The following is a 21,876-nucleotide window of genomic DNA, read 5'->3' as shown; positions in this document are numbered from 1 at the left end:
CTCCAGCCTCACCTGCTGTGTCCTGCCCGTCAGGAAGCTGTAAATCCACTGGCAGATGGCAGGTGAGACACTGAGCTGGAGAAGCTTGGAGGAAAGGAGTTCAGGGATGATGGTGTTGAACGCTGAGCTGAAGTCCACAAACAGGATCCTCGCGTAGGTCGCTGCACTGTCGAGGTGTTCTAGGAAGAAGTGCAGTCCCATGTTGACTGCATCATCCGCAAACCTGTTTGCTCGGTAGGCAAACTGCAAGGGGTCCAGCAGGGGGCCTGTGACGCTCTTGAGATGGTCCAGCACGAGACGTTCAAAGGACTTCATGACCACAGATGTCAAGGCGACAGGCCTGTAGTCATTTAGACCCGAGATTGCAGGTTTCTTGGGGACTGGAATGATGGTGGAGCGTTTGAAACAGGATGGTACTTTGCACAGTTCCAGAGATCTATTGAAGATCTGAGTGAAGACTGGAGTGAGCTGGTCTGCGCAGACTTTGAGGCAGGATGGGGACACATGGTCTGGGACTGCCACTTTGTTAATTTTTTTTTTGTTTGAAAATGCGTGACACATCCTGTTCGCGGATGGTTAACACAGACGTTGGTGGTGTGATAGTGGTCGGTGGTGCGGCTGGGTGGGTGTGGGGTGTGAAAGTGTCCTTTTTAAATCTGCAGTAGAAGGTATTCAAGTCGTTGGCTAGTGTGCTATTGTTCTCAGCTTGGGGGGGGATCGTCACTTGTAATTTGTCAGCGATTGGAACGCATGCAAGACTGATTTAGTGTCGTTAGCGCTAAACTGTTTTTCCAACTTTGCTGCATAGTTCATCTTTGCAATGTTAATTTCTTTAGTCAGCTGGTTTCTAGCTCGATTATACAGGGCCCTGTCCCCGCTCTGATATGCGCCCTCCTTAGCTTGGCGAAGCTGCTTAAGTTTGGCAGTGAACCACGGCTTGTTTTTGTTGAATGTGCGCAATGACTTTGTTGGTACACACACATCTTCACAGAAACTGATATAGGATGTGACAGTGTCCGTATATTCATCCAGGCTGCCAGCTGAATTTTCAAAGACACTCCAGTCTGTGCAGTCTAAACAGCTTTGAAGTTCCATCTTTGCTTCATTGATCCACTTTTTCACTGTTTGCACTGGAGGCTTCGCGCATTTAAGTTGTTGCCTGTACGTCGGTATTAAGTGAATTAAGCAGTGATCGGACGAGCCCAGTGGTGCACGAAGTTTGGCATGGTATCCGCTTTTTACCGTAGTATAGCAGTGGTCTAAAATGTTATTTTCCCTGGTAGGACAGTCGATGTGCTGTTTGTATTTAGGGAGTTCGTGGTTGAGTTTGGCTTTGTTAAAGTCCCAGAGAATAATGAGGGGTTAGTCCCTTTGCTTCATTGATCCACTTTTTCACTGTTTGCACTGGAGGCTTCGCGCATTTAAGTTCTTGCCTGTACGTCGGTATTAAGTGAATTAAGCAGTGATCGGACGAGCCCAGTGGTGCACGAAGTTTGGCATGGTATCCGCTTTTTACCGTAGTATAGCAGTGGTCTAAAATGTTATTTTCCCTGGTAGGACAGTCGATGTGCTGTTTGTATTTAGGGAGTTCGTGGTTGAGTTTGGCTTTGTTAAAGTCCCAGAGAATAATGAGGGGTTAGTCCGGGTGGTTTTTTTCAATTTCGTTGACTTGTTCGGCGAGCGTTAGCAGTGCGGCGTTCGTGTTAGCTTGAAGCGGAATATAGGCGCCAGTGAGAATGAATGATGCGAATTCACGCGGCGAGTAGAATGGCTTACAGTTCAAAAACAGCAACTCCAAATGCGGGCTGCAGTGTGTGCTGAGCTCCGTGACGTCCATACACCATTTTTCGTTGATATCGAGGGAGGCTGAGGAGTGTGATCCCCTCCTGTAGTTGGAACACACCCCCCTTCTTAAAAAGGGGGACCACCACCCCAGTCTGCCAATCAAGAGGCACTGTCCCTGATGTCCAAGCGATGTTGCAGAGGTGTGTTAACCAGGACAGTCCTACAACATCCAGAGCCTTGAGGAACTCCGGGCGAATCTCATCCACCCCCGGGGCCTTGCCACCGAGGAGCTTTTTAACCACCTCGGTGACCTCAACCCCAGAGATAGGAGAGCCCGCCTCAGATAATCCAGACTCTGCTCCCTCCTGGGAAGGCGTGTCGGTGGAATTGAGGAGGTCTTTGAAGTATTCTCCCCACCGGCTCACAACGTCCCGAGTCGAGGTCAGCAGCGCCCCAACCCCACTATACACAGTCTTGATGGTGCACTGCTTCCCCCTCCTGAGACGCCGGATGGTGGACCAGAATTTCCTCAAAGCCGTCCGGAAGTCTTTCTCCATGGCCTGACCTAACGCCTGAAGCAAAAAACTCGGGCTTGCGAACCATATTCTATTAAAAGTATGTGAACATATCTCAAGCTCTTCTTGAATGGACAGCCCACTCCTGAGCATCAGTGATGACCCCATGCTTATTTTTGTTCTTTTTTTCCCCCAACACAATAAAATACATTGGCGCTATCCATTGTTGTTCTCGTCGCCATGGTAACAGGTGTATCTGGTCGCATTGACCGGTGACACATTTTCTGGTTCCACCTCTCCAACAAGTGTTTGATTTATATAAAGATAAAGCCCAGTGTTCGTAAAAGACGGGATACGGTGGTATTGGAATACATGTCATGTAGTGTTGCCACTGTCTGACCGAGACACGGCAAGATTGTATGGCAGTAGTCTGACATAGCGCAATCGTCTCACACACGCACACAAACAAACCTGTATATAGTTCAAAGTTCATAATTTTTTTTTCCAAATGTAAAAATTGTAAATAGGTAAATACTTACTACTAATTATTTTGACATCAAAAACCCTTTTTCAGTGTTGTTTATATTGTTTTATTGAAGGAAAGCACTTTTTAGATGTCAAAAAAGCAAAAACTATTAAAGTTCTGCTTGACATGCAACTTGTCACAAACATTTATTACTTTGCGTGCATTTGGTGAAACTTACCCATGTTCAACTGCTGATTAAAGAACCGAAAAAGGTATAACTAAACTTTTTTCTGATGGAAGAAGAGAGTTTAATCTTTCTTTTTGGTAGGTTCTATGTTTATACAGCCATAGAACATTCTGTAGGTCTTCAAAAATCAGTCAAAATCATCTAAAATGGCTGGCAATGAATTGGCTGCTCAGAAAACGGTTGACAGTGAAAGTGTGAAACATCTTATTTTTAACTAATAAGACTAACATATGGGCATTTTTCTACCAAACAGTCAAGGTTTCGTTCACAAATTTCCTAATGCTTTACATTGATTTCTTTGCAAATTTGGGCCGATTTGCGACATAAAAAGTGACATCAAATCATTAATCCTAAGGATTCTTATAAACTAGGGATCATTTTATTCTTGTATCAATGATGTATATTTTAATGTACAGGTATTTTGAAAATTTTAGTAACATACCATTAATCAGCATAATAATTAATTTCATTGTTTTAGTTTTCGGTTTCGGCCAAGAATTTTCATTTCGGTGCATCACTAGTATAGAAACAGACATTCAGAAACAGGTGATTTAACCCTTTATCCGCCCCGTGAAAAGAATACCCTGTACAAGGGTAGTTTCGCTTCCCTGTCGAGTGCTTAACTCATTCACTGCCAGCAATCCCAGTTAACATGGTTATTTGACTTCTAAAGCAGTCAATGGGAGTGAATGAGTTAAACATAATAGGCTCAATGTTTTTGATCAATTACACATGGCAAGGGATATGTCTCAAAATTATTTTCACGTTTTTCAAATCCATAAATATATCCGCGATTTACATGTTTTTCAAATTCACAAATTATTTGTTTTTAAATCCACAAATATATCCATGATTTACACGTTCTTCAAATCCACAAATATACCCATGATTTACACGTTCTTCAAATCCACAAATATAGCCACGATTTGCACGTTTTTCAAATACATCCGTGACTTACACGTTTTTTAATGTTGTGTGTGCATTTATAATGACTTATCATTTGTAAATATTCAATTTTGCTTGTGAATTGTTGGAAGTGCGTTTGTGGATCAGCAGGCACGCGCATTTATTTTTGAGATTTCAATTTCAAGTTGAAAAATATCACACATGTAGGAAGTTCCTCCCTCCATCCGCTGGGTGGCAGTGTTGCTGTCTCCTTTGAGAGCATAGTCCAGGGATGTCAAACTCAAATTCACGGTGGGCCAAAATAAAAAATTGGGACAACGTCGCAAGCCAAACTCAATCACTGCGATGTGCATGTTCCCTTCTCTGCAGAAATGTAGCGTCAAAGTTTATCATATGACAACATACTTACATTTTGCTTAAACGCTGAATCTGGAATAAACAAACTTTAATATTATAAACACAAGAAATCTAATTTACGATAAAAGACATCAGTGGTATTTGTTTGTTGTTTTGTATTTAAATAGATAACATGAATTCTTCTGTCTGTCCATCTTCTATTTATCAATCTCCAATTACCTTTCCTTTTGATGTAACTCTTTTTTCAAAGGCCAACAACAAACCAACCCAAAAAAATAAGAATGTCCTTCAATAAAAATCCAAACTGCAAACTATTAACAGTCCCTGCCTAGGAGTTGATAAAGGTCATTCAAAAAAACTCAATTATGTTATATTCTTTGTTACAGCCACGTTGCTCCGCACACAACAAACAGGTCTATCTTTTACTTTAGTGAACAGACAATCTGCCTCCCACCTGTCTTGGAAGTTAACTTTTTTCCATCTTTCGTTTGGCCATTTTTGGGAAGGGGAAGTGTAAATTTGCTCGAGGAGACTGGTAGCATTGTTGCTAAAGACTGCAACAGAAAGGGAAGGGGCCCTCGCCTGTCTAGACTAATGGGCCAACACACTAGCAAAGCATTCTGGGATTTGTAATATTAGTGGCGCATGTGCTGTATACTGGCGGGCCAGCTGTAATACACATTTGATATGGTCTTGCGGGCAAATATAATTACATCATGGGCCAAATTTGGCCCCCAGGCCTGAGTTTGACATATGTGGCATAGACTATATACTGGATGGATGGATGGATGGATGGTAGATAGATAGATAGATAGATAGATAGATAGATAGATAGATAGATAGATAGATAGATAGATAGATAGATAGATAGATAGATAGATAGATAGATAGATAGATAGATAGATAGATAGATAGATAGATAGATAGATAGATAGATAGATAGATAGATGGATAAACAGACACAGACAGACAGACAGACAGACAGACAGACAGAGGGGGAACGGTGTAAGACTGGTTAGCACATCTGCCTCACAGTTCAAATCCAGGCACCACCTGTGTGGAGTTTGCATGTGTGTATTTTCTCCGGGTACTCCGGTTTCCTCCCACATCCCAAAAACATGCATGGGTAGTTAATTGAAGACTCTAAATTGCCTGTAGGTGTGAATGTGAGTGTGAATGGTTGTTTGTTTATGTGCCCTGTGATTGGCTAGCAACCAGTTCAGGGTGTACCCCGCCTCCTGCCCGCAGTTCGCTGGGATAGGCTCCAGCACGCCCGTGACGCTAGTGCGGATAACGGTACAGAAATGAATAAAAAGCGGTACAGAGAATGAATGAATGACTTAATTAATTAGTGGATGAATAGATAGATGGATGGAGGGATGGATGGATAGATGGATGGATAGATGGATAGATCTGATCAGCCTTATCGGTATCGGACGATAATTACCATTTTATGCTGATTGGCTGATCGGCTATAATGTCATAATTCGCCGAGCCGATCAATGCTACGCAAGACAGTTACTCCGCGTCACCGTCGTGTACAGTATATTCGAATCCAAAAGCTGGTTTATTTTTAGCCTTGTCGCGTGTCTTTTGACGTAGAACTGTAAATGTTTGACCGCCAATAAAGTGTTTTTTTTTTTTTTTTTAACATGTCAGCGGTGTGGGACAGACAACATGTTTGAGAAAGACAACATGTAATCAGATTACATGACAAATTTAGTCTTTCACGATTGCACTGTCAGACTACTGCAATAAAATCTTGTATTCCGATACCGATGCTCGGGAGAGGACGTTCGTTTAAGGCTTGCTTGAGGTATGTTCACGTAGTTTAAATACGATACCGCTCGCAAGCGGGTAACAAAACGTTATGTAGCCTAGCAAGCTAGTGTTAGCACTCACGGCTGTAAGCGAACATTGCAGGCGTTCTGTCGAATCATACGCTAAGGTTTTGGTGTGTGTGAAGTAATTTGACAACAATAAAGTAATTTAATTACAGTAAGTTAGCACCCATTATTTCTGTCATGTAAGGTTGGTTTGACCTGAGTGATGAGAATACATGATCTGACTAGAGCAGTGACATATTTTACAATTAAAAATATCACGGCACACCAACAAACAAAAATGTCACAAAAAGTGGATACATTAATTACTGTAGGTAATCTAATCCATCTAATATAAGACCATTCATTTGTTCTGTCTGTCACTATGCTTCACTGGCATAAACAGATGAACAAAGATACATTATTTATTGTAAATATTTTTTTGGAGCAATTAAGTACATAGGTATATCCAGTAAATGAACAAGTCATTTAAATAGAAACATTGTGATCGGCTCGGTGATTGTTTTTTTTTTTTTTTTAACTCTTTTTAATTTCTTTATATTTTACTTACTAATGACGGGGCTGCTGGTTGTCCACCTTGTTCAGCCATGGTCAATTTATTGGGGATTTTAGCATTGTCGGGTCATAGACTGTTAGAGTCCCATAAAAATGACTTGCAGTCAAGTCATCAACGAAGACAGCATCACTGCCGCCTTGCGGACGGAGGGAAGGCCTTTCTACACATGTGAATCTTAAAACTGCGTTGTCTCAAAAAAAAATGCATGTGCCCGCTGATCCACAAACGCACTTTCAACAATTCACAAGCAAAACTGAATATTTACAAATGATAAGTCATAATAAATGCACACACAACATTAAAAAACACATGTAAATGACAGATATATTTGTGAATTTGAAAAACATGCAAATAATTTGTGGATTTCAAAAACACACGTGTAAATCGCAGATATATTTGTGGATTTGAACAAAATGTGCGACACGGTGGACGACTGGTTAGCACATCTGCCTCACAGTTCTGAAGACCGGGGTTCAAATCCTGGCCCTGCCTGTGTGGAGCTTGCATGTTCTCCCCGTGTCTCCGTGAGTTATCTCCGGGTACTCCCGTTTCCTCCCACATACCAAAAACATGCGTGGTAGGTAGGGTTGGGCATCGTTTGAATTTGAGCGATTCCGGTTCCTTATTTCGATTCCGGTTCCAAACGATTCTCGACTCCGATTCTTTTAGGTGTCAAAAAGGTTTGCATGGTTTAAATCTTAGCAGCCCACAGCAGCAACTAAAATGAACATTCGACTCGGGGTTCTATATAACCAGTATCGATATCAAATCTATAAACTAAAAGGCAATGTGTGTGGAACTAACCCCATTGACTTAATATTCATTCATTAGCTGTCTCAATGTGGGCATAGATGTATTTTATTGTTTCACTCACCCAATAGACTGAGAGTTGACTTCACTGAAGCGCCGCGCGTTGTAGGCTGATGCTCGGAGCGCGTCAAACGCTATACATCCATCCATTGACTGAGCCGCTTCTCCTCACTAGGGTCGTGGGCGTGCTGGAGCCTATCCCAGCTATCATCGGGCAGGAGGCGGGGTACACCCTGAACTGGTTGCTAGCCAATCGTAGGGCACATACAAACAAACAATCATTCGCACTCAGATTCACACCTATGGGCAATTTAGAATCTCCAATTCATGCATGTTTTTGGGATGTGGGAGGAAACCGGAGTGCCCGGAGAAAACCCACACAGGCACGGTGAAAACATGCAAACTCCACACAGGTGGGGTATTGAACCCGGGTCCTCAGAACTGTGAGGCTGACGCTCTAACCAGTCCTCCACCGTTCCGCCGCGTCAAACGCTACACATCGTGAAAGCCTCCTTTGCACAATGTAATCTTATTCAAGTGTTGCACTGAGGAGACTGGTCATTCATTTTAACAAAGTTAAGACACACTTTTGTTTGCCGCCATTGGACACAAGCTTGTTTTCGTGTGTGTTCTTCTTTGTTGGTTTTCATCACTTCTTCTTCGGGGTGGGCGGACTGTAGGAAACTCGAAACTGGGAGGACCGGAACTTTAATCCTGGTTCCAATTGGTTCTCGATTCTCGATGCCGAACCCTAGTGGTAGGTTGATTGAAGACTGTAAATTTCCCGTAGGTGTGAATGTGTGTGCGAATGGTTGTTTGTTTCTATGTGCCCTGCAATTGACTGGCTACCAGTTCAGGGTGTACCCTGCCTCTCACTCGAAGATAGCTGGGATAGGCTCCAGCGCACCCGCGACCCTAGTAAGGATAAGCAGTACAGGAAATGAACGAATGAATGGATGGATGGATGGATGAAGAACACGTGCAAATAATTTTGAGACATCTCTGCCCATAATTACATACTGGCTGAGCGGGCAGCGGAGGAGGCATTAATTTAGTAGTACATTACCGTCACTATCGTCATAATACAAAACAATTTAAGAGTTTGTCAGTTGACATTAACAGTCCATGGTTATTCTGCTTTGGTTGAATGCCGTACCGTGACATTCTTTTTCGCTAGCGCAACGACAAGGCCCGACTGTCTATAATCCTATTGTTAGCTGAGCTGGCACCTTCGATATATTACACAGTGGTCCACCAAATACATATATTTCAAATCAGTTGGTCAAAAGCCAAATGTGTAATTTCGCGACCATCACTTGAGCTGCAAAGACTTCAAGTTAAATCCTAGAACCAATAGCATTAGCATTGATTAGCTGCTATGTTAGCTCACTTACCCAAGACGACAAAATTGTACACAACCAGTCTTTGTATTGTCCTTTGTGTTATCACGCATTCCCTTTCAGAGTGTCCAGGAGAAGTGCACCCTCATTATTATTTTTCGATTACCAACGAACCGATCAAAATAACTAAATAAAACCTTAGGATTGTGGCTCCATCATAGTGCGATTATACACGATATAAACAGCGAGAGAAAGTTAGCCGGACATTGGCTAATCGCTTGACATTCGCCAGGGACCGTCTACAAGTTACACACCAAGGCTTTCGGTGAAATCACGAAAAATCAGTAAAACACTTTTTCTCATTCTGATTGTTGTAGTAGTTGCCAATGGGAGTCCATTAATTACTACAGGTCAAACTTTGCTGATATATTGCATTATAGAGAAACTGTGTGCAATCAATTGGCAAAAATATTCACTACAAATCAATAAAAACACCTTTTCTCATTCCGATTGCTGTACTAGTTGGCAATTGGAGGCCACTACTTACTACAGGTCAAATTTTGCTGATATCTTGAATTTTGGTTGAACTGTGTGCAATTAATTATAAAAAATAGTCAACAAAAATCAATACAAACACTTTTTCTCATTCTGGTTGCTGTAGTAGTTGGCAATGCGAGTCCACTACTTACTACAGGTCAAATTTTGCTGATGTTTTGTGTTTTGGTTAAACCGTGTGCAATTAATTATCAAAAATATTCACCAAAAATCAATTTAAAAAACTATTTTTTTCATTCTGATTGCTGTAGCAGCTGGCACGGTGGACGACTGCCTCACAGTTCTGAGGACCGGGGTTCAAATGCTGGCCCCGCCAGTGTGGAGTTTGCATGTTCTCCCCGTGCCTGGGTGGGTTTTCTCCAGGCACTCCGGTTTCCTCCCACATCCCAAAAACATGCATGGTGGGTTAATTACGGACTCTAAATTGCCCATAGGTGTGAATGTGAGTGCAAATGGTTGTTTGTTTATATGTGCCCTGCGATTGACTGGCTTCCAGTTCAGGGTGTACCCCGCCTCCTGCCCAAAGATAGTTGGGATAGGCTCCAGCACTCCCGCGACCCTTGAGTGGATAAGCGGCTCAGAAAATGGGTGGATGGATTAACCAAAGCGCAAGATGTCAGCAAAATTTTTGAGAAACTCCATCCATCAATCCATCCATCCTTTTTCTTCCACTTATCCAAGGTCGCGGGGCAGTAGCTTTAGCAGGGAAGCCCAGACTTCCCTCTCCCCAGCCACTTCATCCAGCTCTTCTGGGGGTATCCTGAGGCGTTCCCAGATAAGTGCAGTCCATTTACCATTTCCCGGGCCACCCGGGAGACATTGTCTCTCCAGCGTGTCCTGGATCATCCCTGGGGTCTCCTACCGGTGGGACATGCCCGGAACACTTCAGAGAGGCGTCCAGGAGACGTCCTAATCAGATGCACGAGCCACCTCATCTGGCTCCTCTCAATGTGGAGGAGCAGCGGCTCTACTCCAAGCTTCTCACCCTATCTCTAAGGGAGAGCCCGGACATCCTGCGAAGGAAACTCATTTTGGCCGCTTGTATCCAGAGTCTTTCAGTCACGACCCACAGCTCGTGACCAAAGGCGAGGGTAGGCACATAGCCCTTTCGACTTAGCTCCTTCTTCACCACAATGGACCTATACATAGTCCGCATCACTGTAGATGCTGCACCGATTGGCCTGTTGATCTCCCATTCCATTCTTCCTTCACCCGTGAACAAGACCCCAAGATACTTGAACTCTTCCACTTGGGGCAGGATCTCATCCCAAACCTCGAGAGAGCACTCCACCCTTTTCCAACTGAGGACCATGGTTTCAGATTTGGAGGTGCTAATTTTCATCCCAGCCGATTCACACTCAGCTGCGATTCGCTCCAGTGAGAGTTGGAGATCACGGCTTGATGAAGCCAACAGAACCACATCATCTGCAAAAAGCAGAAAAGCAATACTGGCATCACGAAACCGGACCCCCTCTACGCCTCGGCTGCGCCAAGAAATTCTGTCCATAAAAGTTATGAACAGAATCAGTGACAAAGGGCAACCTTGGCAAACTTTCATGCACCCTCGAAGACCCAGCTAAGAGCTGGTCCACTGTTCCACGGCCAGGACAAAAACCACACGGCTCCTCCTGAATCTTGCCGTTGTAGTTGGAACACGCCATCCGGTTCCCCTTCTTAAAAAGGGGGACCACAACCCCAGTCTACTATTCCACTGGCACTGTCCCCGATGTCCACGCGATGTTGCAGAGGCGTGTCAACCAGGAAAGCCCCACAACATTCAGAGCCTTTAGGAACTCCGGGCAAATGTCATCCACCCCCGGAAGGGAGAAACCGTGTGAAAATTAATTGTCAAAAATATTCTCCAAAAATCAATAAAAACGTTATTTTTTTCTGATTCTGATTGCTGTAGTAGCTGACAATGTGTGGCCACCAACGTCAGGTAGAATTTTGCAGATATCTTGCATTTTGGTTAAACTGGGTGCAAATAATTGGCAAAACTATTCACTAATAATCAATAACACTTTATCTCATTCTGATTGCTGTCGTTGTTAGCAATGGGAGTCCGCTTCTTACTGCAGGCCAAACCTTGCTGATATCTTGTATTAGAGAGAAACTGGATGCAATTAATTAGCAAAAATCCATCCATCCATTTTTCGTACCTCTTATCCTCACTAGGGTCGTGGGTGTGCTGGAGCCTATCAGGCGAGAGGTGGGGTACACCTTGAACTGGTCGCCAGTCAATCGCAGGGCACATAGAAACAAACAACAATTCGTACTCACATTCACTCCTACAGCAATTTAGAGTCGCCAATTAATCTACCATGCATCTTTTGGGGATGTGGGAGGAAACTGGAGTACCCGAAGAAAACCCACGCAGGCATGGGGAGAGCATGCAAACTCCACACAGGCTGAATTTAAACCCGGATACCAAAAGTATTCACCAAAAAGCAATGATTGTCAAAAATATTCACCAAAACTCAATAAAAACATAACGCTTGTTGTGTCATGTAAGACAAATTTTCTAACTCTACAATTGCAGTTAATCGTTAATTTTTTTTCAGTTTGGTAATTTGCAATTACACATAAGTAATAGTAATTGGAAATAATACATATAATACTGCTGATCCCACTCAGGGTGCCTCGTCCTGGTCTCTTGTTCGGGTGTGGTTGCTGGGGGGCCATGCTGCTGTATCCCGGGCCTATGTCCTCCTCTTCCGTCTCCCCGGGGCGCGCCACCTTGGTCATTGCCCTTCTCTCCCTCGGGCTCTGTGGGGTCCCCGGCTCACTTGGGGCTCACGGCGGGATGTCAGCACCTCCCGCCTCGGTCGGGCCCGCCTTCTGCCCCTGCTCTGGCCACTGGCCTATGGTTGTTGTTTTTTGGTTGGAATTAGCTATGGGTTGGGGGGATGGGCTGTGGGGTGGGTCTTCCCCCTGGGGTTGGGCATCGGGGTTCGGGGGCCGGTTGGGCCCGGGGCTGACGTTCCGGTTCTCCTGTGGCTGTTCGGGTTTGGAGATTTCGGGGAGGGGGGTGTACACCTGGACTTGCTTGTGTCTGGCAGCGGCGGACAAGGATGTGTCTTGACTTTGTTGAGGTTGGAGGCCGGTCACTTGGGTGCGGCGCTTGGGGTGGGATTATGTTGTGCGGGGGACGCCCAATGTGCGGAGTATGTACAGTGTGAGTATTTAAAAAAAAATACTCACACTGTACATACTCCGCACATTGGGCACACTCATTCAGGGTCCCCTGAATTTTTTTTGCTGACACATTTTGTTGGTTTCCAGTCTGCTCTGGTCCCCCCTTTTTGGCCCCGCCTTCCTCTCCCTTCTCATGGCGCCATCGCCCGTCCTTGCTCATGACGAGGGTCGGGCGTCGTTTGGGTTTGGCTGGTTCTGGTTCCTTGTTTCGGTTCCGGACGGTTCTCGGTTCCGTTTTTTTAGGGGGAGCTGGGTTGGGGAAGTTTATGTGGTTCGGATGGGTGGTTGTGGGCATCCATTTTCTTGTCAACCCATGGTGTGGACTGGGGCGGGCATTTGGCTTGGGGTTCTTTGTGGCCGGTATCGGTCTTGGACCTGTGGGCTGGGGGGCGGTTGCCCGGTTGACTTGGTATTCATTGATTAGTGTTTCGGTTGGGGGTTGGATGTAGCATTCTTGATGTGGTTGTTTGGGGCTGTTTCATCGTGTCGGGTGGTTTATGTGTGCGGGTTTTGGCTTGGCTTCCTGTTTGGAGATTGTGGCCTTTTGTTTTGGGGGGAGCGCCCCGGGGCTCAGCATTTTGCCGCGGGGGTGGGTCTTCGCACGGCGCCGGTGAATTATTATTATTTTTACTTGATGGATGGGGCCAGGTGCTGTGGATCGGTGGTTCCTTTCCCGATTTTCACCGGTGCGGCGCGGGGTTGGTGTTTGTGGTGCTGTGGGGTGGTGTTTATGTTTTTTTTCCTGGTTCATTATCTTGTGGGGTTGCTGCGGTGGGGTTTTGGCTGATTGTTGAGCTTTTTTTTTTTTTTTTCTGTCGTCGGCACTTGCGTTGGTTTGGGGACTGGAGTGGGCGCTGAGGACCGTCGGTGCGGGCGTACGCCCGGCCGTTTTTCTTGTTGGCTGTCTCAGTGTTGGCATGGACGTGTTTTGCCCACCCGGTTGACTGGGAGTTGGCTTTGCTGGGGCTCTGTGCGGTTTGGGCTGGGGCTCGTGGCGCATTGGGCGCTGCACGCCGTAGGGGCCTCCTTTGTGCGGTATGGTCTTGTTCCGGCTGTTCCACTGGGGCAGCTGTCATTGATTTTGGCAGGGTTGGGGTGCGCTTTTGTTCGCTGCCGTTGGGCACATCTTCGTGCGCGTTCTTCTTCATTGGTTTTTGCCTCTTTTTCATTTTCGCCTCACTGGGTGTCACCGTTTCATGTCCTCAAGCCCCCCCCCCCCCCCCCCCCCCCCCCCCGGGTACCCCCCACCACAACCCCCAATCTACAAATAACTGTTATCATGTTACTTGCGTTCAAATATCTAGACTGTCTCACTATTGTTCTGCTGTGGTTTTCACCCCTAGTCCCCTTGTCCACTTTGTCCCTCTGTCTGTCCCCAAAAAACCTTTTCTGTCTGGCTGCATTTTCAATAAACATCAGAATAATAAAATATTTTTTAAATAAGCAGAGGGAGTATTTCAAACCCCCCTGTTGCACAGCAAAACTGTTCCAGCACAAAGGCATATAGATCCACCATTCTGCAACACCATGCAGCTCAATGGAACAGTTTTAAAAAAAAAAAGTTTCTTCAATAAATAAGAATGAAAAAAAAACAATGAAAGATATCGACAAACTTTGACCTGTAGTAAGTTGTGGACTCCCATTGCTAAAGCTGTCAGAATGAGGGAAACAAAGTGTTTTTATTGATTTTGGGGTAATTAATTGCACACAGTTTAAACACAATGCTAGATATCAACAACATTTGACCTGTAGTAAGCAGTAGACTCCCACTGCCAATTACTACAGCAAACAGAATTTTAAAAAAAAATCTTTTATTTGATCGTGATTTTTTTTTACACATTTTTCACCCTCAGATGTGTAATTTGTAGACGGTCCCTAACACAGACTGCAAACGAAATGTAGAATCAAGCGCCTTTATTACTGTTATTGCATTAACATTTTCAGTGACAACGAATCCAGCCTTGAGTTTTTTACAGACTACATACTACACATGTGATAACGTAGAAAATGTAGTTATGAGGGCGAATACGAGCGTGTGAGAACGGAATGTCAGGCGAATATCAAACATTCGGCCAACTTTCTCTCGCTGATATCAACTCAAAATGCAGTGAGGAGACGCTTTATTATGATCCTACTGTGTTCTGAGCAGGACACGCCCCGCTGCAATATGATTGGCTGCTGCATCCAGGCAACAGGATGACCATTCCAAATCCATCCATCCATTTTCTGTACTGTTTATCCTCACTAGGGTCGCGAATGGCCTGGAACCTATCCCAGCTGTCTTCTGGCGAGAGGCGGGGTACACCCTGAACTTAACACCAGCCAATCGCAGCGCACACACTGTATAAACAAACAACCATTTGCACTCACATTCACACCTACGGGCAATTTATAGTCGCCAGTTAACCTACCATGCATGTTTTTGGGATGTGGGAGGAAACCGGAGTACCCGGAGAAAAGCCACGCAAGCACGGGGAGAATATGCAAACTCCACACATGCAAGGCCGGATTTGAACCCAGGTCCTCAGAACTGTGAGGCGGCTGTGCTAACCAGTCGTCCGCCGTGCCGCGCCGCTACGTAGTATGTTAATATGTATAAATAATTACTGTGGTGAATCGACTGTGTATAATGTGTCTGGAATTTAAGATTACAGTACAAAAAAAAACCCAAAAAAAGAAACAAACAAAAAAAGAAAACAAAATGGAAGGATGATCAGTCTACCAAGGTACCCTTTGGGAGTTTTACTGACTTTGTGTGCAGATGAATTGTTACTGTTTGAGCTGCCATCAACAGACAAGGCAGCTATTGCGCCACTTCTGGCTTTGAGTCTTGAGTCAGCTGTAGCTGCATCAACCCAGGCAGCTCCCCAAGGCATATTGGGGAGCAGCTCGGAGTCGGGTCGCAAGTGTTTATCAACGACTTGCTTTTAGTAGTGGTCCATATACAGTATGTTAATATGTTTAGCGAGCTATTGGGGAAAACAAAAGGTGGCGGAATATGCTTCTATGTTAGGACTGATTCGATGACTGCTGTGTTGAACTGCCTCAACAGCTCCTATTTACAAGAAAAAGCATTAGCTTAACCGCACCCCTTACTTGGTAATATACGCCACACAAGTTACAGAATGATGTCATAAACATGAAAAAATAACTTTAATATGAGTGTAGTTGAAACTACATTAAATGAGCAACTTAGAGCGGACTTGACATGCAAAATAGCCACCGAAATATAAACAAGCACACCTATCTTCAGTACAGTTCTTTAAAGACTCTTAACTGATAGATAGATAGATAGATAGATAGATAGACAGACAGACAGACAGACAGACAGACAGACAGACAGTGTGGTGAGAGTGGCTATGTAAATTCTAAACGTCTACAGGACCAGAGTGTGAGTGAGGGGATACCCAATAAATTTCCATAGCCCTGTTATTTGTCGCAATGAGTGAGTGGCCCCACACCCAGCGAATAAGTCCCAGAGGTGTGTGAATTGACACCGTTTCGCATGCACAATGACCGTCCTGTGATTGCTGTGCCTGCACTGCGTGGGCTCAGGACCCAACCCACCCAATCGAGAGGCGGGGTTGGAGTCCACCCGAGAGCGGCCTGGTGGACGGGACATGTCCCAGACCGAGGGATCCAGGGTCGTCCACCTGCCCCACCGAAGCGCCCCGAAAATCGGTCACCAGAGTGAGGCCGCAGAGACCAATGCCACCACCCCAGCCAACCCTCACCCACCACCCCACGCGCCCCGCCATCACCGCTCCCCCATCTCCAGGAGAGGAAGACGCCGCCCACCAACCTGCAGGGCCCACAATGAAGCCAGTCCCCGCCTAGCCCAAGGGCGAGACAGTTTCCCTTGTTCGGTGGAAAGGAGGGCTGATATGGGTGCCCGACAAGGGACTGATAATGAGGGGGGTTGGACCCAGAGAGCAGCTACGGGGCATGAGAGGGGAGCCCCCACACCAAGCAGCCATCCAGCCCGAGGGGCCCGGCCTTAGGGGCACCGCCATTAGTGAAAACCCACGTTCCCCCTCGTGAATATGACTGCCACGTCCCTGACTGGCAGTCATTGGGCCTACCTTGTGTATCAGTGCCCCCTGAGTGGGGTGGTGCATTAATGTGAATGTGTATGTGCCCGGATGTGACTGGTGAAAAAAAAGAAACAAATATTTACAGTGAATTGTGTAAGAGTGTGCTGAGTGAGTGATTAAGAGGCATGGCTCCTGCAGGTCGGGCCAATTAGGCAGGACAACCACAGACAGAGAGGAGCGCCACACCCTGCCCAGCAGCTCCGACACTGGGAATCCCCCCACATTCCAGCCAGCACCCACGACTCGCCCCAGAGTATGGGAGGTGAAAAGCCCACAGCAGGCCCCACAGGCCACACGGGACCCCCCGCCCCCCATGAAAAGAGGTGGCATTGGAACGCAAAGAACGGAGGAAGAGAAGAGGAAGCAGGCCCGAGGAGCGACGGGGGGGGACCACCACCCCCCACCAGCAGCTGGAACGGGGGACTAAGGTGGGCACCAGCTGGCACTGCTCCAGCACCTGCGGAACATGGGCGAGTCCACCACGAATGCCCACCGGGAGATTCGCCCAGTGATCCGCCCCCCACCCCAAAATGGGGAAGCAGTAAAGAAAGTCCCGCCCCCACAGATGCCGGGACCGCAAGCACAGGGTCAAGAAGAGAAGACCCCCACGACATGCATGTGTCCTTTCATCGTGCACATCAGTCTAAAGTCTGAGGGGGAAAAAGTAATTAAGTACAGTAAATAAAAAAAAATAATTAAACAACAACAACCTCGACAACAAAAATTACAGAAGTCGAAGGTTTACTTTTTACATTTACGATATAGTCAGATGGCACTCTACCCAGGCAGAGGTAGATTGAGCATGTTGAAGAAGGGTGACCAGCTATCTGTGTAATTATATAATTAATTTTTCCGTTCCGCTGATATTTCTTAGTCACTGATGGTGTAGTGGTACACTCGCCTGACTTTGGTGCAGGCAGCGTGGGTTCAGTTCCCACTCAGTGACGATGTGAATGTGAGTTCGAATGGTTGTCTGTGTCTATATGTGCCCTGCGACTGACTGGCAACCAGTTCAGGGTGTAGTCCGCCTTTCGCCTGAAGTCAGGTGGGATAGGCTCCAGCGTCCCGTGACCCTAACCAGGATAAGCGGTGTTGAAAATGGATGGATGGATAGATGATATTTCTTCTCACGCAATATATTCTATGATGAGTTTTAGCCAGTGATTAATGTTAATAGATTATTTAACAAAATGTATTTTCTGAGCAGTAGCTAATGCAACGAGTATTTATTGTGAATATTTATTTGGGAGGTTGATTATGCTTAAGACGCCAAGTATGGACAATCTTGGGGAAAGGGGAATGCTGCTGTTCAAAATATATGAGTTTCTGCATAACCGAATTCCAAAAGCATTGAATTGGTGTGCAATCCCATATAGCATGAAATTAGGTGTCTGGGGTCTTTTGGTGCATAGCGTGCAAATATTAGATGGAGAGTCTAAGTCAGATGAGATTTGCGTTGCATGCTTCTTCAACCCCGAGAGTGTGGCCGTGGCTACAGCGAAGGGCAAGAAAAGTGGACGCGAGTCGATGCAAAACATTGAGACCAGACTTACAAATAGGTTTGAGCCAATTTTACAAGACATGGCCAAGATTGCTCATCCCCCACCACCATTGAAAGGTATGAAACTAAATCATACAAGAAACAAATGGCTCCCCAAACGTTAATAGATGGAGCTGTCAAAGATGTGAAACCTTTTGCAGTGAGAAAAACACCAAAGTATTGTGTTTTACCAATGACATGGTGTCTGATATCCTGGAGATCGCTAATGAGCACCCAGCTATGAAAGCTGTCATTATACACACAGAGCCCTAGATGTTGTCAAGCAGCAATCAGAGGTACTGAAGCCAAATTTAATTGATCTCCTAACAAAAGTGTAATGTTTGGATGCTGAGGAGATGAACGTTTCAGTAGGCTCAGTCAATTAAGTAAGTGGCTCAAAGAAGTGTGTACTGCATTATCCATGTGTTTCATTGACAATTTCTACATTTTTTGGGAGCACAAACGGTTTCTGTCTCAATAGACAAGGGGTTAAGTGACTTGCTGCCCACATTTTTTTACTGTGTACGTCATTCAGTGGCCCGAAAGGAAAACATTGGCCTGGTTGACACAGCTGAAGGACAAAAAGCGCAGGAGGAATAGTGAAAAAAGGTGGCGTTATTGCTGTTATTTTTAAATCATTATTTCAGTGTAAAGAAATTATACTGGGTGATTGTAGTGCTTTTGAATATCTCTGTTTTTTAGTTAAAGGTGAGCCAAAGGTTATTGTTTTAATAATTGCTAGACCTCCAAGATGTCATAGAAAATTTATGGAGGATTTCTCAGAACTGCTGTCAGTTATTTGTACTGACTATAGCTATTTTGTCGTAACGGGAGACTAACATTCATGTTGACGATGACATGGAAAAAAAATCTAAAGAATTCTCTGCTATACTGGACACATTTGACCTCTCGCAACATATTCAGAGTCCAACTCACACTCAAGGTCACACCTTAGACCTGGTCATCTCTAAGGATGTCGAATTTATATCAGTTGACATTAAGGATATGGCTATTTCTGACCATTTTTGTGTATTCTTTGTATTACAGATTCTCCCAAAAGTTCAGACAACCTCTATGTTTATTAAGAAAAGGTACATAAATGAGAGTACCGCCACTAAGTTCATGGAGACCACAGCTGTGCCACAACTCTGTGAATGCTGAGACAGTTGATGAACTTTTGGATAGTTTCACCTGGAAAATCTCAAATGTCATGAATGCTGTCGCTCCTATTAAAACTAAGACAATCTTGAGTTTACATAGAACACCGTAGAGGAGCACAATGATGGTAAAGACCTCAAAATCAGGAAAGCGAGAGCTTCGCCTTTCGGCTTAGCTCCTTCTTCAACACAACGGATCAATACAAAGTCCGCATCACTGCAGACGCTGCGCCGATCCGCCTGTCGATCTCCCGTTCCATTCTTCCCTCACTCGTGAACAAGACCCCAAGATACTTGAACTCCTCCACTTGGGGCAGGCTCTCATCCCCGACCCGGAGAGGGCATGCCACCCTTTTCCGACTGAGGACCATGGTCTCAGATTTGGAGGTGCTGATTCTCATCCCAGCCGCTTCACACTCGAACTGCTCCAATGAGAGTTGGAGGTCACGGCTTGATGAAGCCAACAGAACCACATCATCTGCAAAAAGCAGAGATGCAATACTGAGGCCACAATACCGGACCCACTCTACGCCTCGGCTGCGCCTAGAAATTCTGTCCATAAAAGTTATGAACAGAATCGGTGACAAAGGGCAGCCTTGGCGGAGTCCAGCCCTCACCGGAAACGAGTCCGACTTACTGCCGGATATGCCGACCAAACTCTGACTCCGGTCGTACAGTGACCGAACAGCCCGTATCAGGGGGTTCGGTACCCCATACTCCCGAAGCACCCCCCACAGGACCACCCGAGGGACACGGTCGAACGCCTTCTCCAAGTCCACAAAACACATGTAGACTGGTTGGGCGAACTCCCATGCATCCTCGAGGACCCTGCCAAGGGTGTAGAGCTGGTCCACTGTTCCACGGCCAGGACGAAAACCACACTGCTCCTCCTGAATCTGTGATTTAACTTCCCGACGGACCCTCCTCTCCAGCACCTCTGAATAGACCTTACCAGGGAGGCTGAGGAGTGTGATCCCCCTGTAGTTGGAACACACCCTCCGGTCCCCCTTCTTAAAAAGGGGGACCACCACCCCAGTCTGCAATTCCAGAGGCACTGTCCCCGATGTCCACGCGATGTTGCAGAGGCGTGTCAACCAGGACAGGCCTACAACATCCAGAGCCTTGAGGAACTCCGGGCGAATCTCATCCACCCCTGGGGCGTTGCCACCGAGGAGCTTTTTAACCACCTCGGTGACCTCAACCCCGGCGAAAGGAGAGCCCGCCTCAGAGAACCCAGACTTTGCTCCCTCATGGGAAGGCATGTCGGTGGAATTGAGGAGGTCTTCGAAGTATTCTCCCCACCGGCTCACCACGTCCCGAGTCGAGGTCAGCAGCGCCCCATCCCCACTATACACAGTGTTGATGGTGCACTGCTTTCCCCTCCTGAGACGTCGGATGGTGGACCAGAATTTCCTGGAAGCTGTCAGGAAGTCTTTCTCCATGGACTCACCGAACTCCTCCCATGCCCGAGTTTTTGCTTCAACGACCACCAAAGAGGCATTCCGCTTGGCCAGCCGGTACCCATCAGCTGCCTCAGGAGTCCCACAGGCCAAAAAGGCCTGATAGGACTCCTTCTTCAGCTTGACGGCATCCCTCATCATTGATGTCCACCAACGGGTTCGGGGATTGCCGCCACGACAGGCACCAACCACCTTACGGCCACAGCTCCAGTCGGACTGGCATCTTTCCCCACCATCGGAGCCAACTCACCACCAGGTGGTGCTCAGTTGATAGCTCCGCCCCTCTCTTTACCCGAGTGTCCAAGACATGCGGCCGCAAGTCCGATGACACGAAGACAAAGCCGATCATCGAACTGCGACCTAGGTTGTCCTGGTACCAAGTGCACGTGTGGACACCCTTATGCTTGAACATGGTGTTCGTTATGGACAATCCGTGACGAGCACAGAAGTCCAATAACAGAACACCATTCGGGTTCTGATCGGGGGGGCCGTTCCTCCCAATCACGCCCTTCCAGGTCTCACTGTCATTGCCCACGTGAGCATTGAAGTCCCCCAGCAGAACGATGGCGTCCCCAGCGGGAGCACTCTCCAGCACCCCCTCCAAGGACTCCAAAAAGGGTGGGTACTCTGAACTGGTGTTTGGTGCATAGGCACAAACAACAGTCAGGACCTGTCCCCCCACCCTAAGGCGGAGGGAGGTTACCCTCTCGTCTACCGGGGTGAACCCCAACGTACAGGCGCCGAGCCAGGGAGCAATAAGTATACCCACACCTGCTCGCCGCCTCTCACTGTGGGCAACTCCAGAGTGCAAGAGAGTCCAACCCCTCTTGAGAGGACTGGTACCAGAGCCCAAGCTGTGCGTGGAGGCGAGTCCGACTATATCGAGTCGGAACTTCTCGACTTCACACACCAGTGACGTGGAATGTCACCTCTCTTCCCTGCCAGAGAGGTGACATTCCACGTCCTTAGAGCCAGCTTCTGTAGCCGGGGATCGGATCGCCAAGGTCCCCGCCTTCGGCCACTGCCCATCTCGCACTGCACCCGACCCC

The 21,876-nt window shown here is 46.5% G+C and overlaps 1 protein-coding gene across 7 annotated transcripts in view; it reads right to left on the bottom strand.

The window, feature by feature from the left end:
- mvb12ba (multivesicular body subunit 12Ba) overlaps window positions 1-9,118 on the bottom strand; it is a 92,555-nt gene extending 83,437 nt beyond the window's left edge. For 3 of the 7 annotated variants that reach the window (XR_009784543.1, XM_061747535.1, XM_061747534.1), the window contains exon 1: window positions 8,881-9,114. The gene's annotated coding sequence lies outside the window, so the exon portion shown is untranslated. Of the gene's footprint in view, window positions 1-8,880 lie in introns of all 7 variants that reach the window. The other 4 variants (XR_009784542.1, XM_061747538.1, XM_061747537.1 and 1 more) reach the window with 4 other exon arrangements.
- Window positions 9,119-21,876: the final 12,758 nt, after the last annotated feature.

This window comes from Phyllopteryx taeniolatus, chromosome 15, assembly GCF_024500385.1.
Source record: "Phyllopteryx taeniolatus isolate TA_2022b chromosome 15, UOR_Ptae_1.2, whole genome shotgun sequence".
Taxonomy (NCBI): Eukaryota; Metazoa; Chordata; class Actinopteri; order Syngnathiformes; family Syngnathidae; genus Phyllopteryx; species Phyllopteryx taeniolatus.
This window is presented reverse-complemented; position numbering and strand designations above follow the sequence as displayed.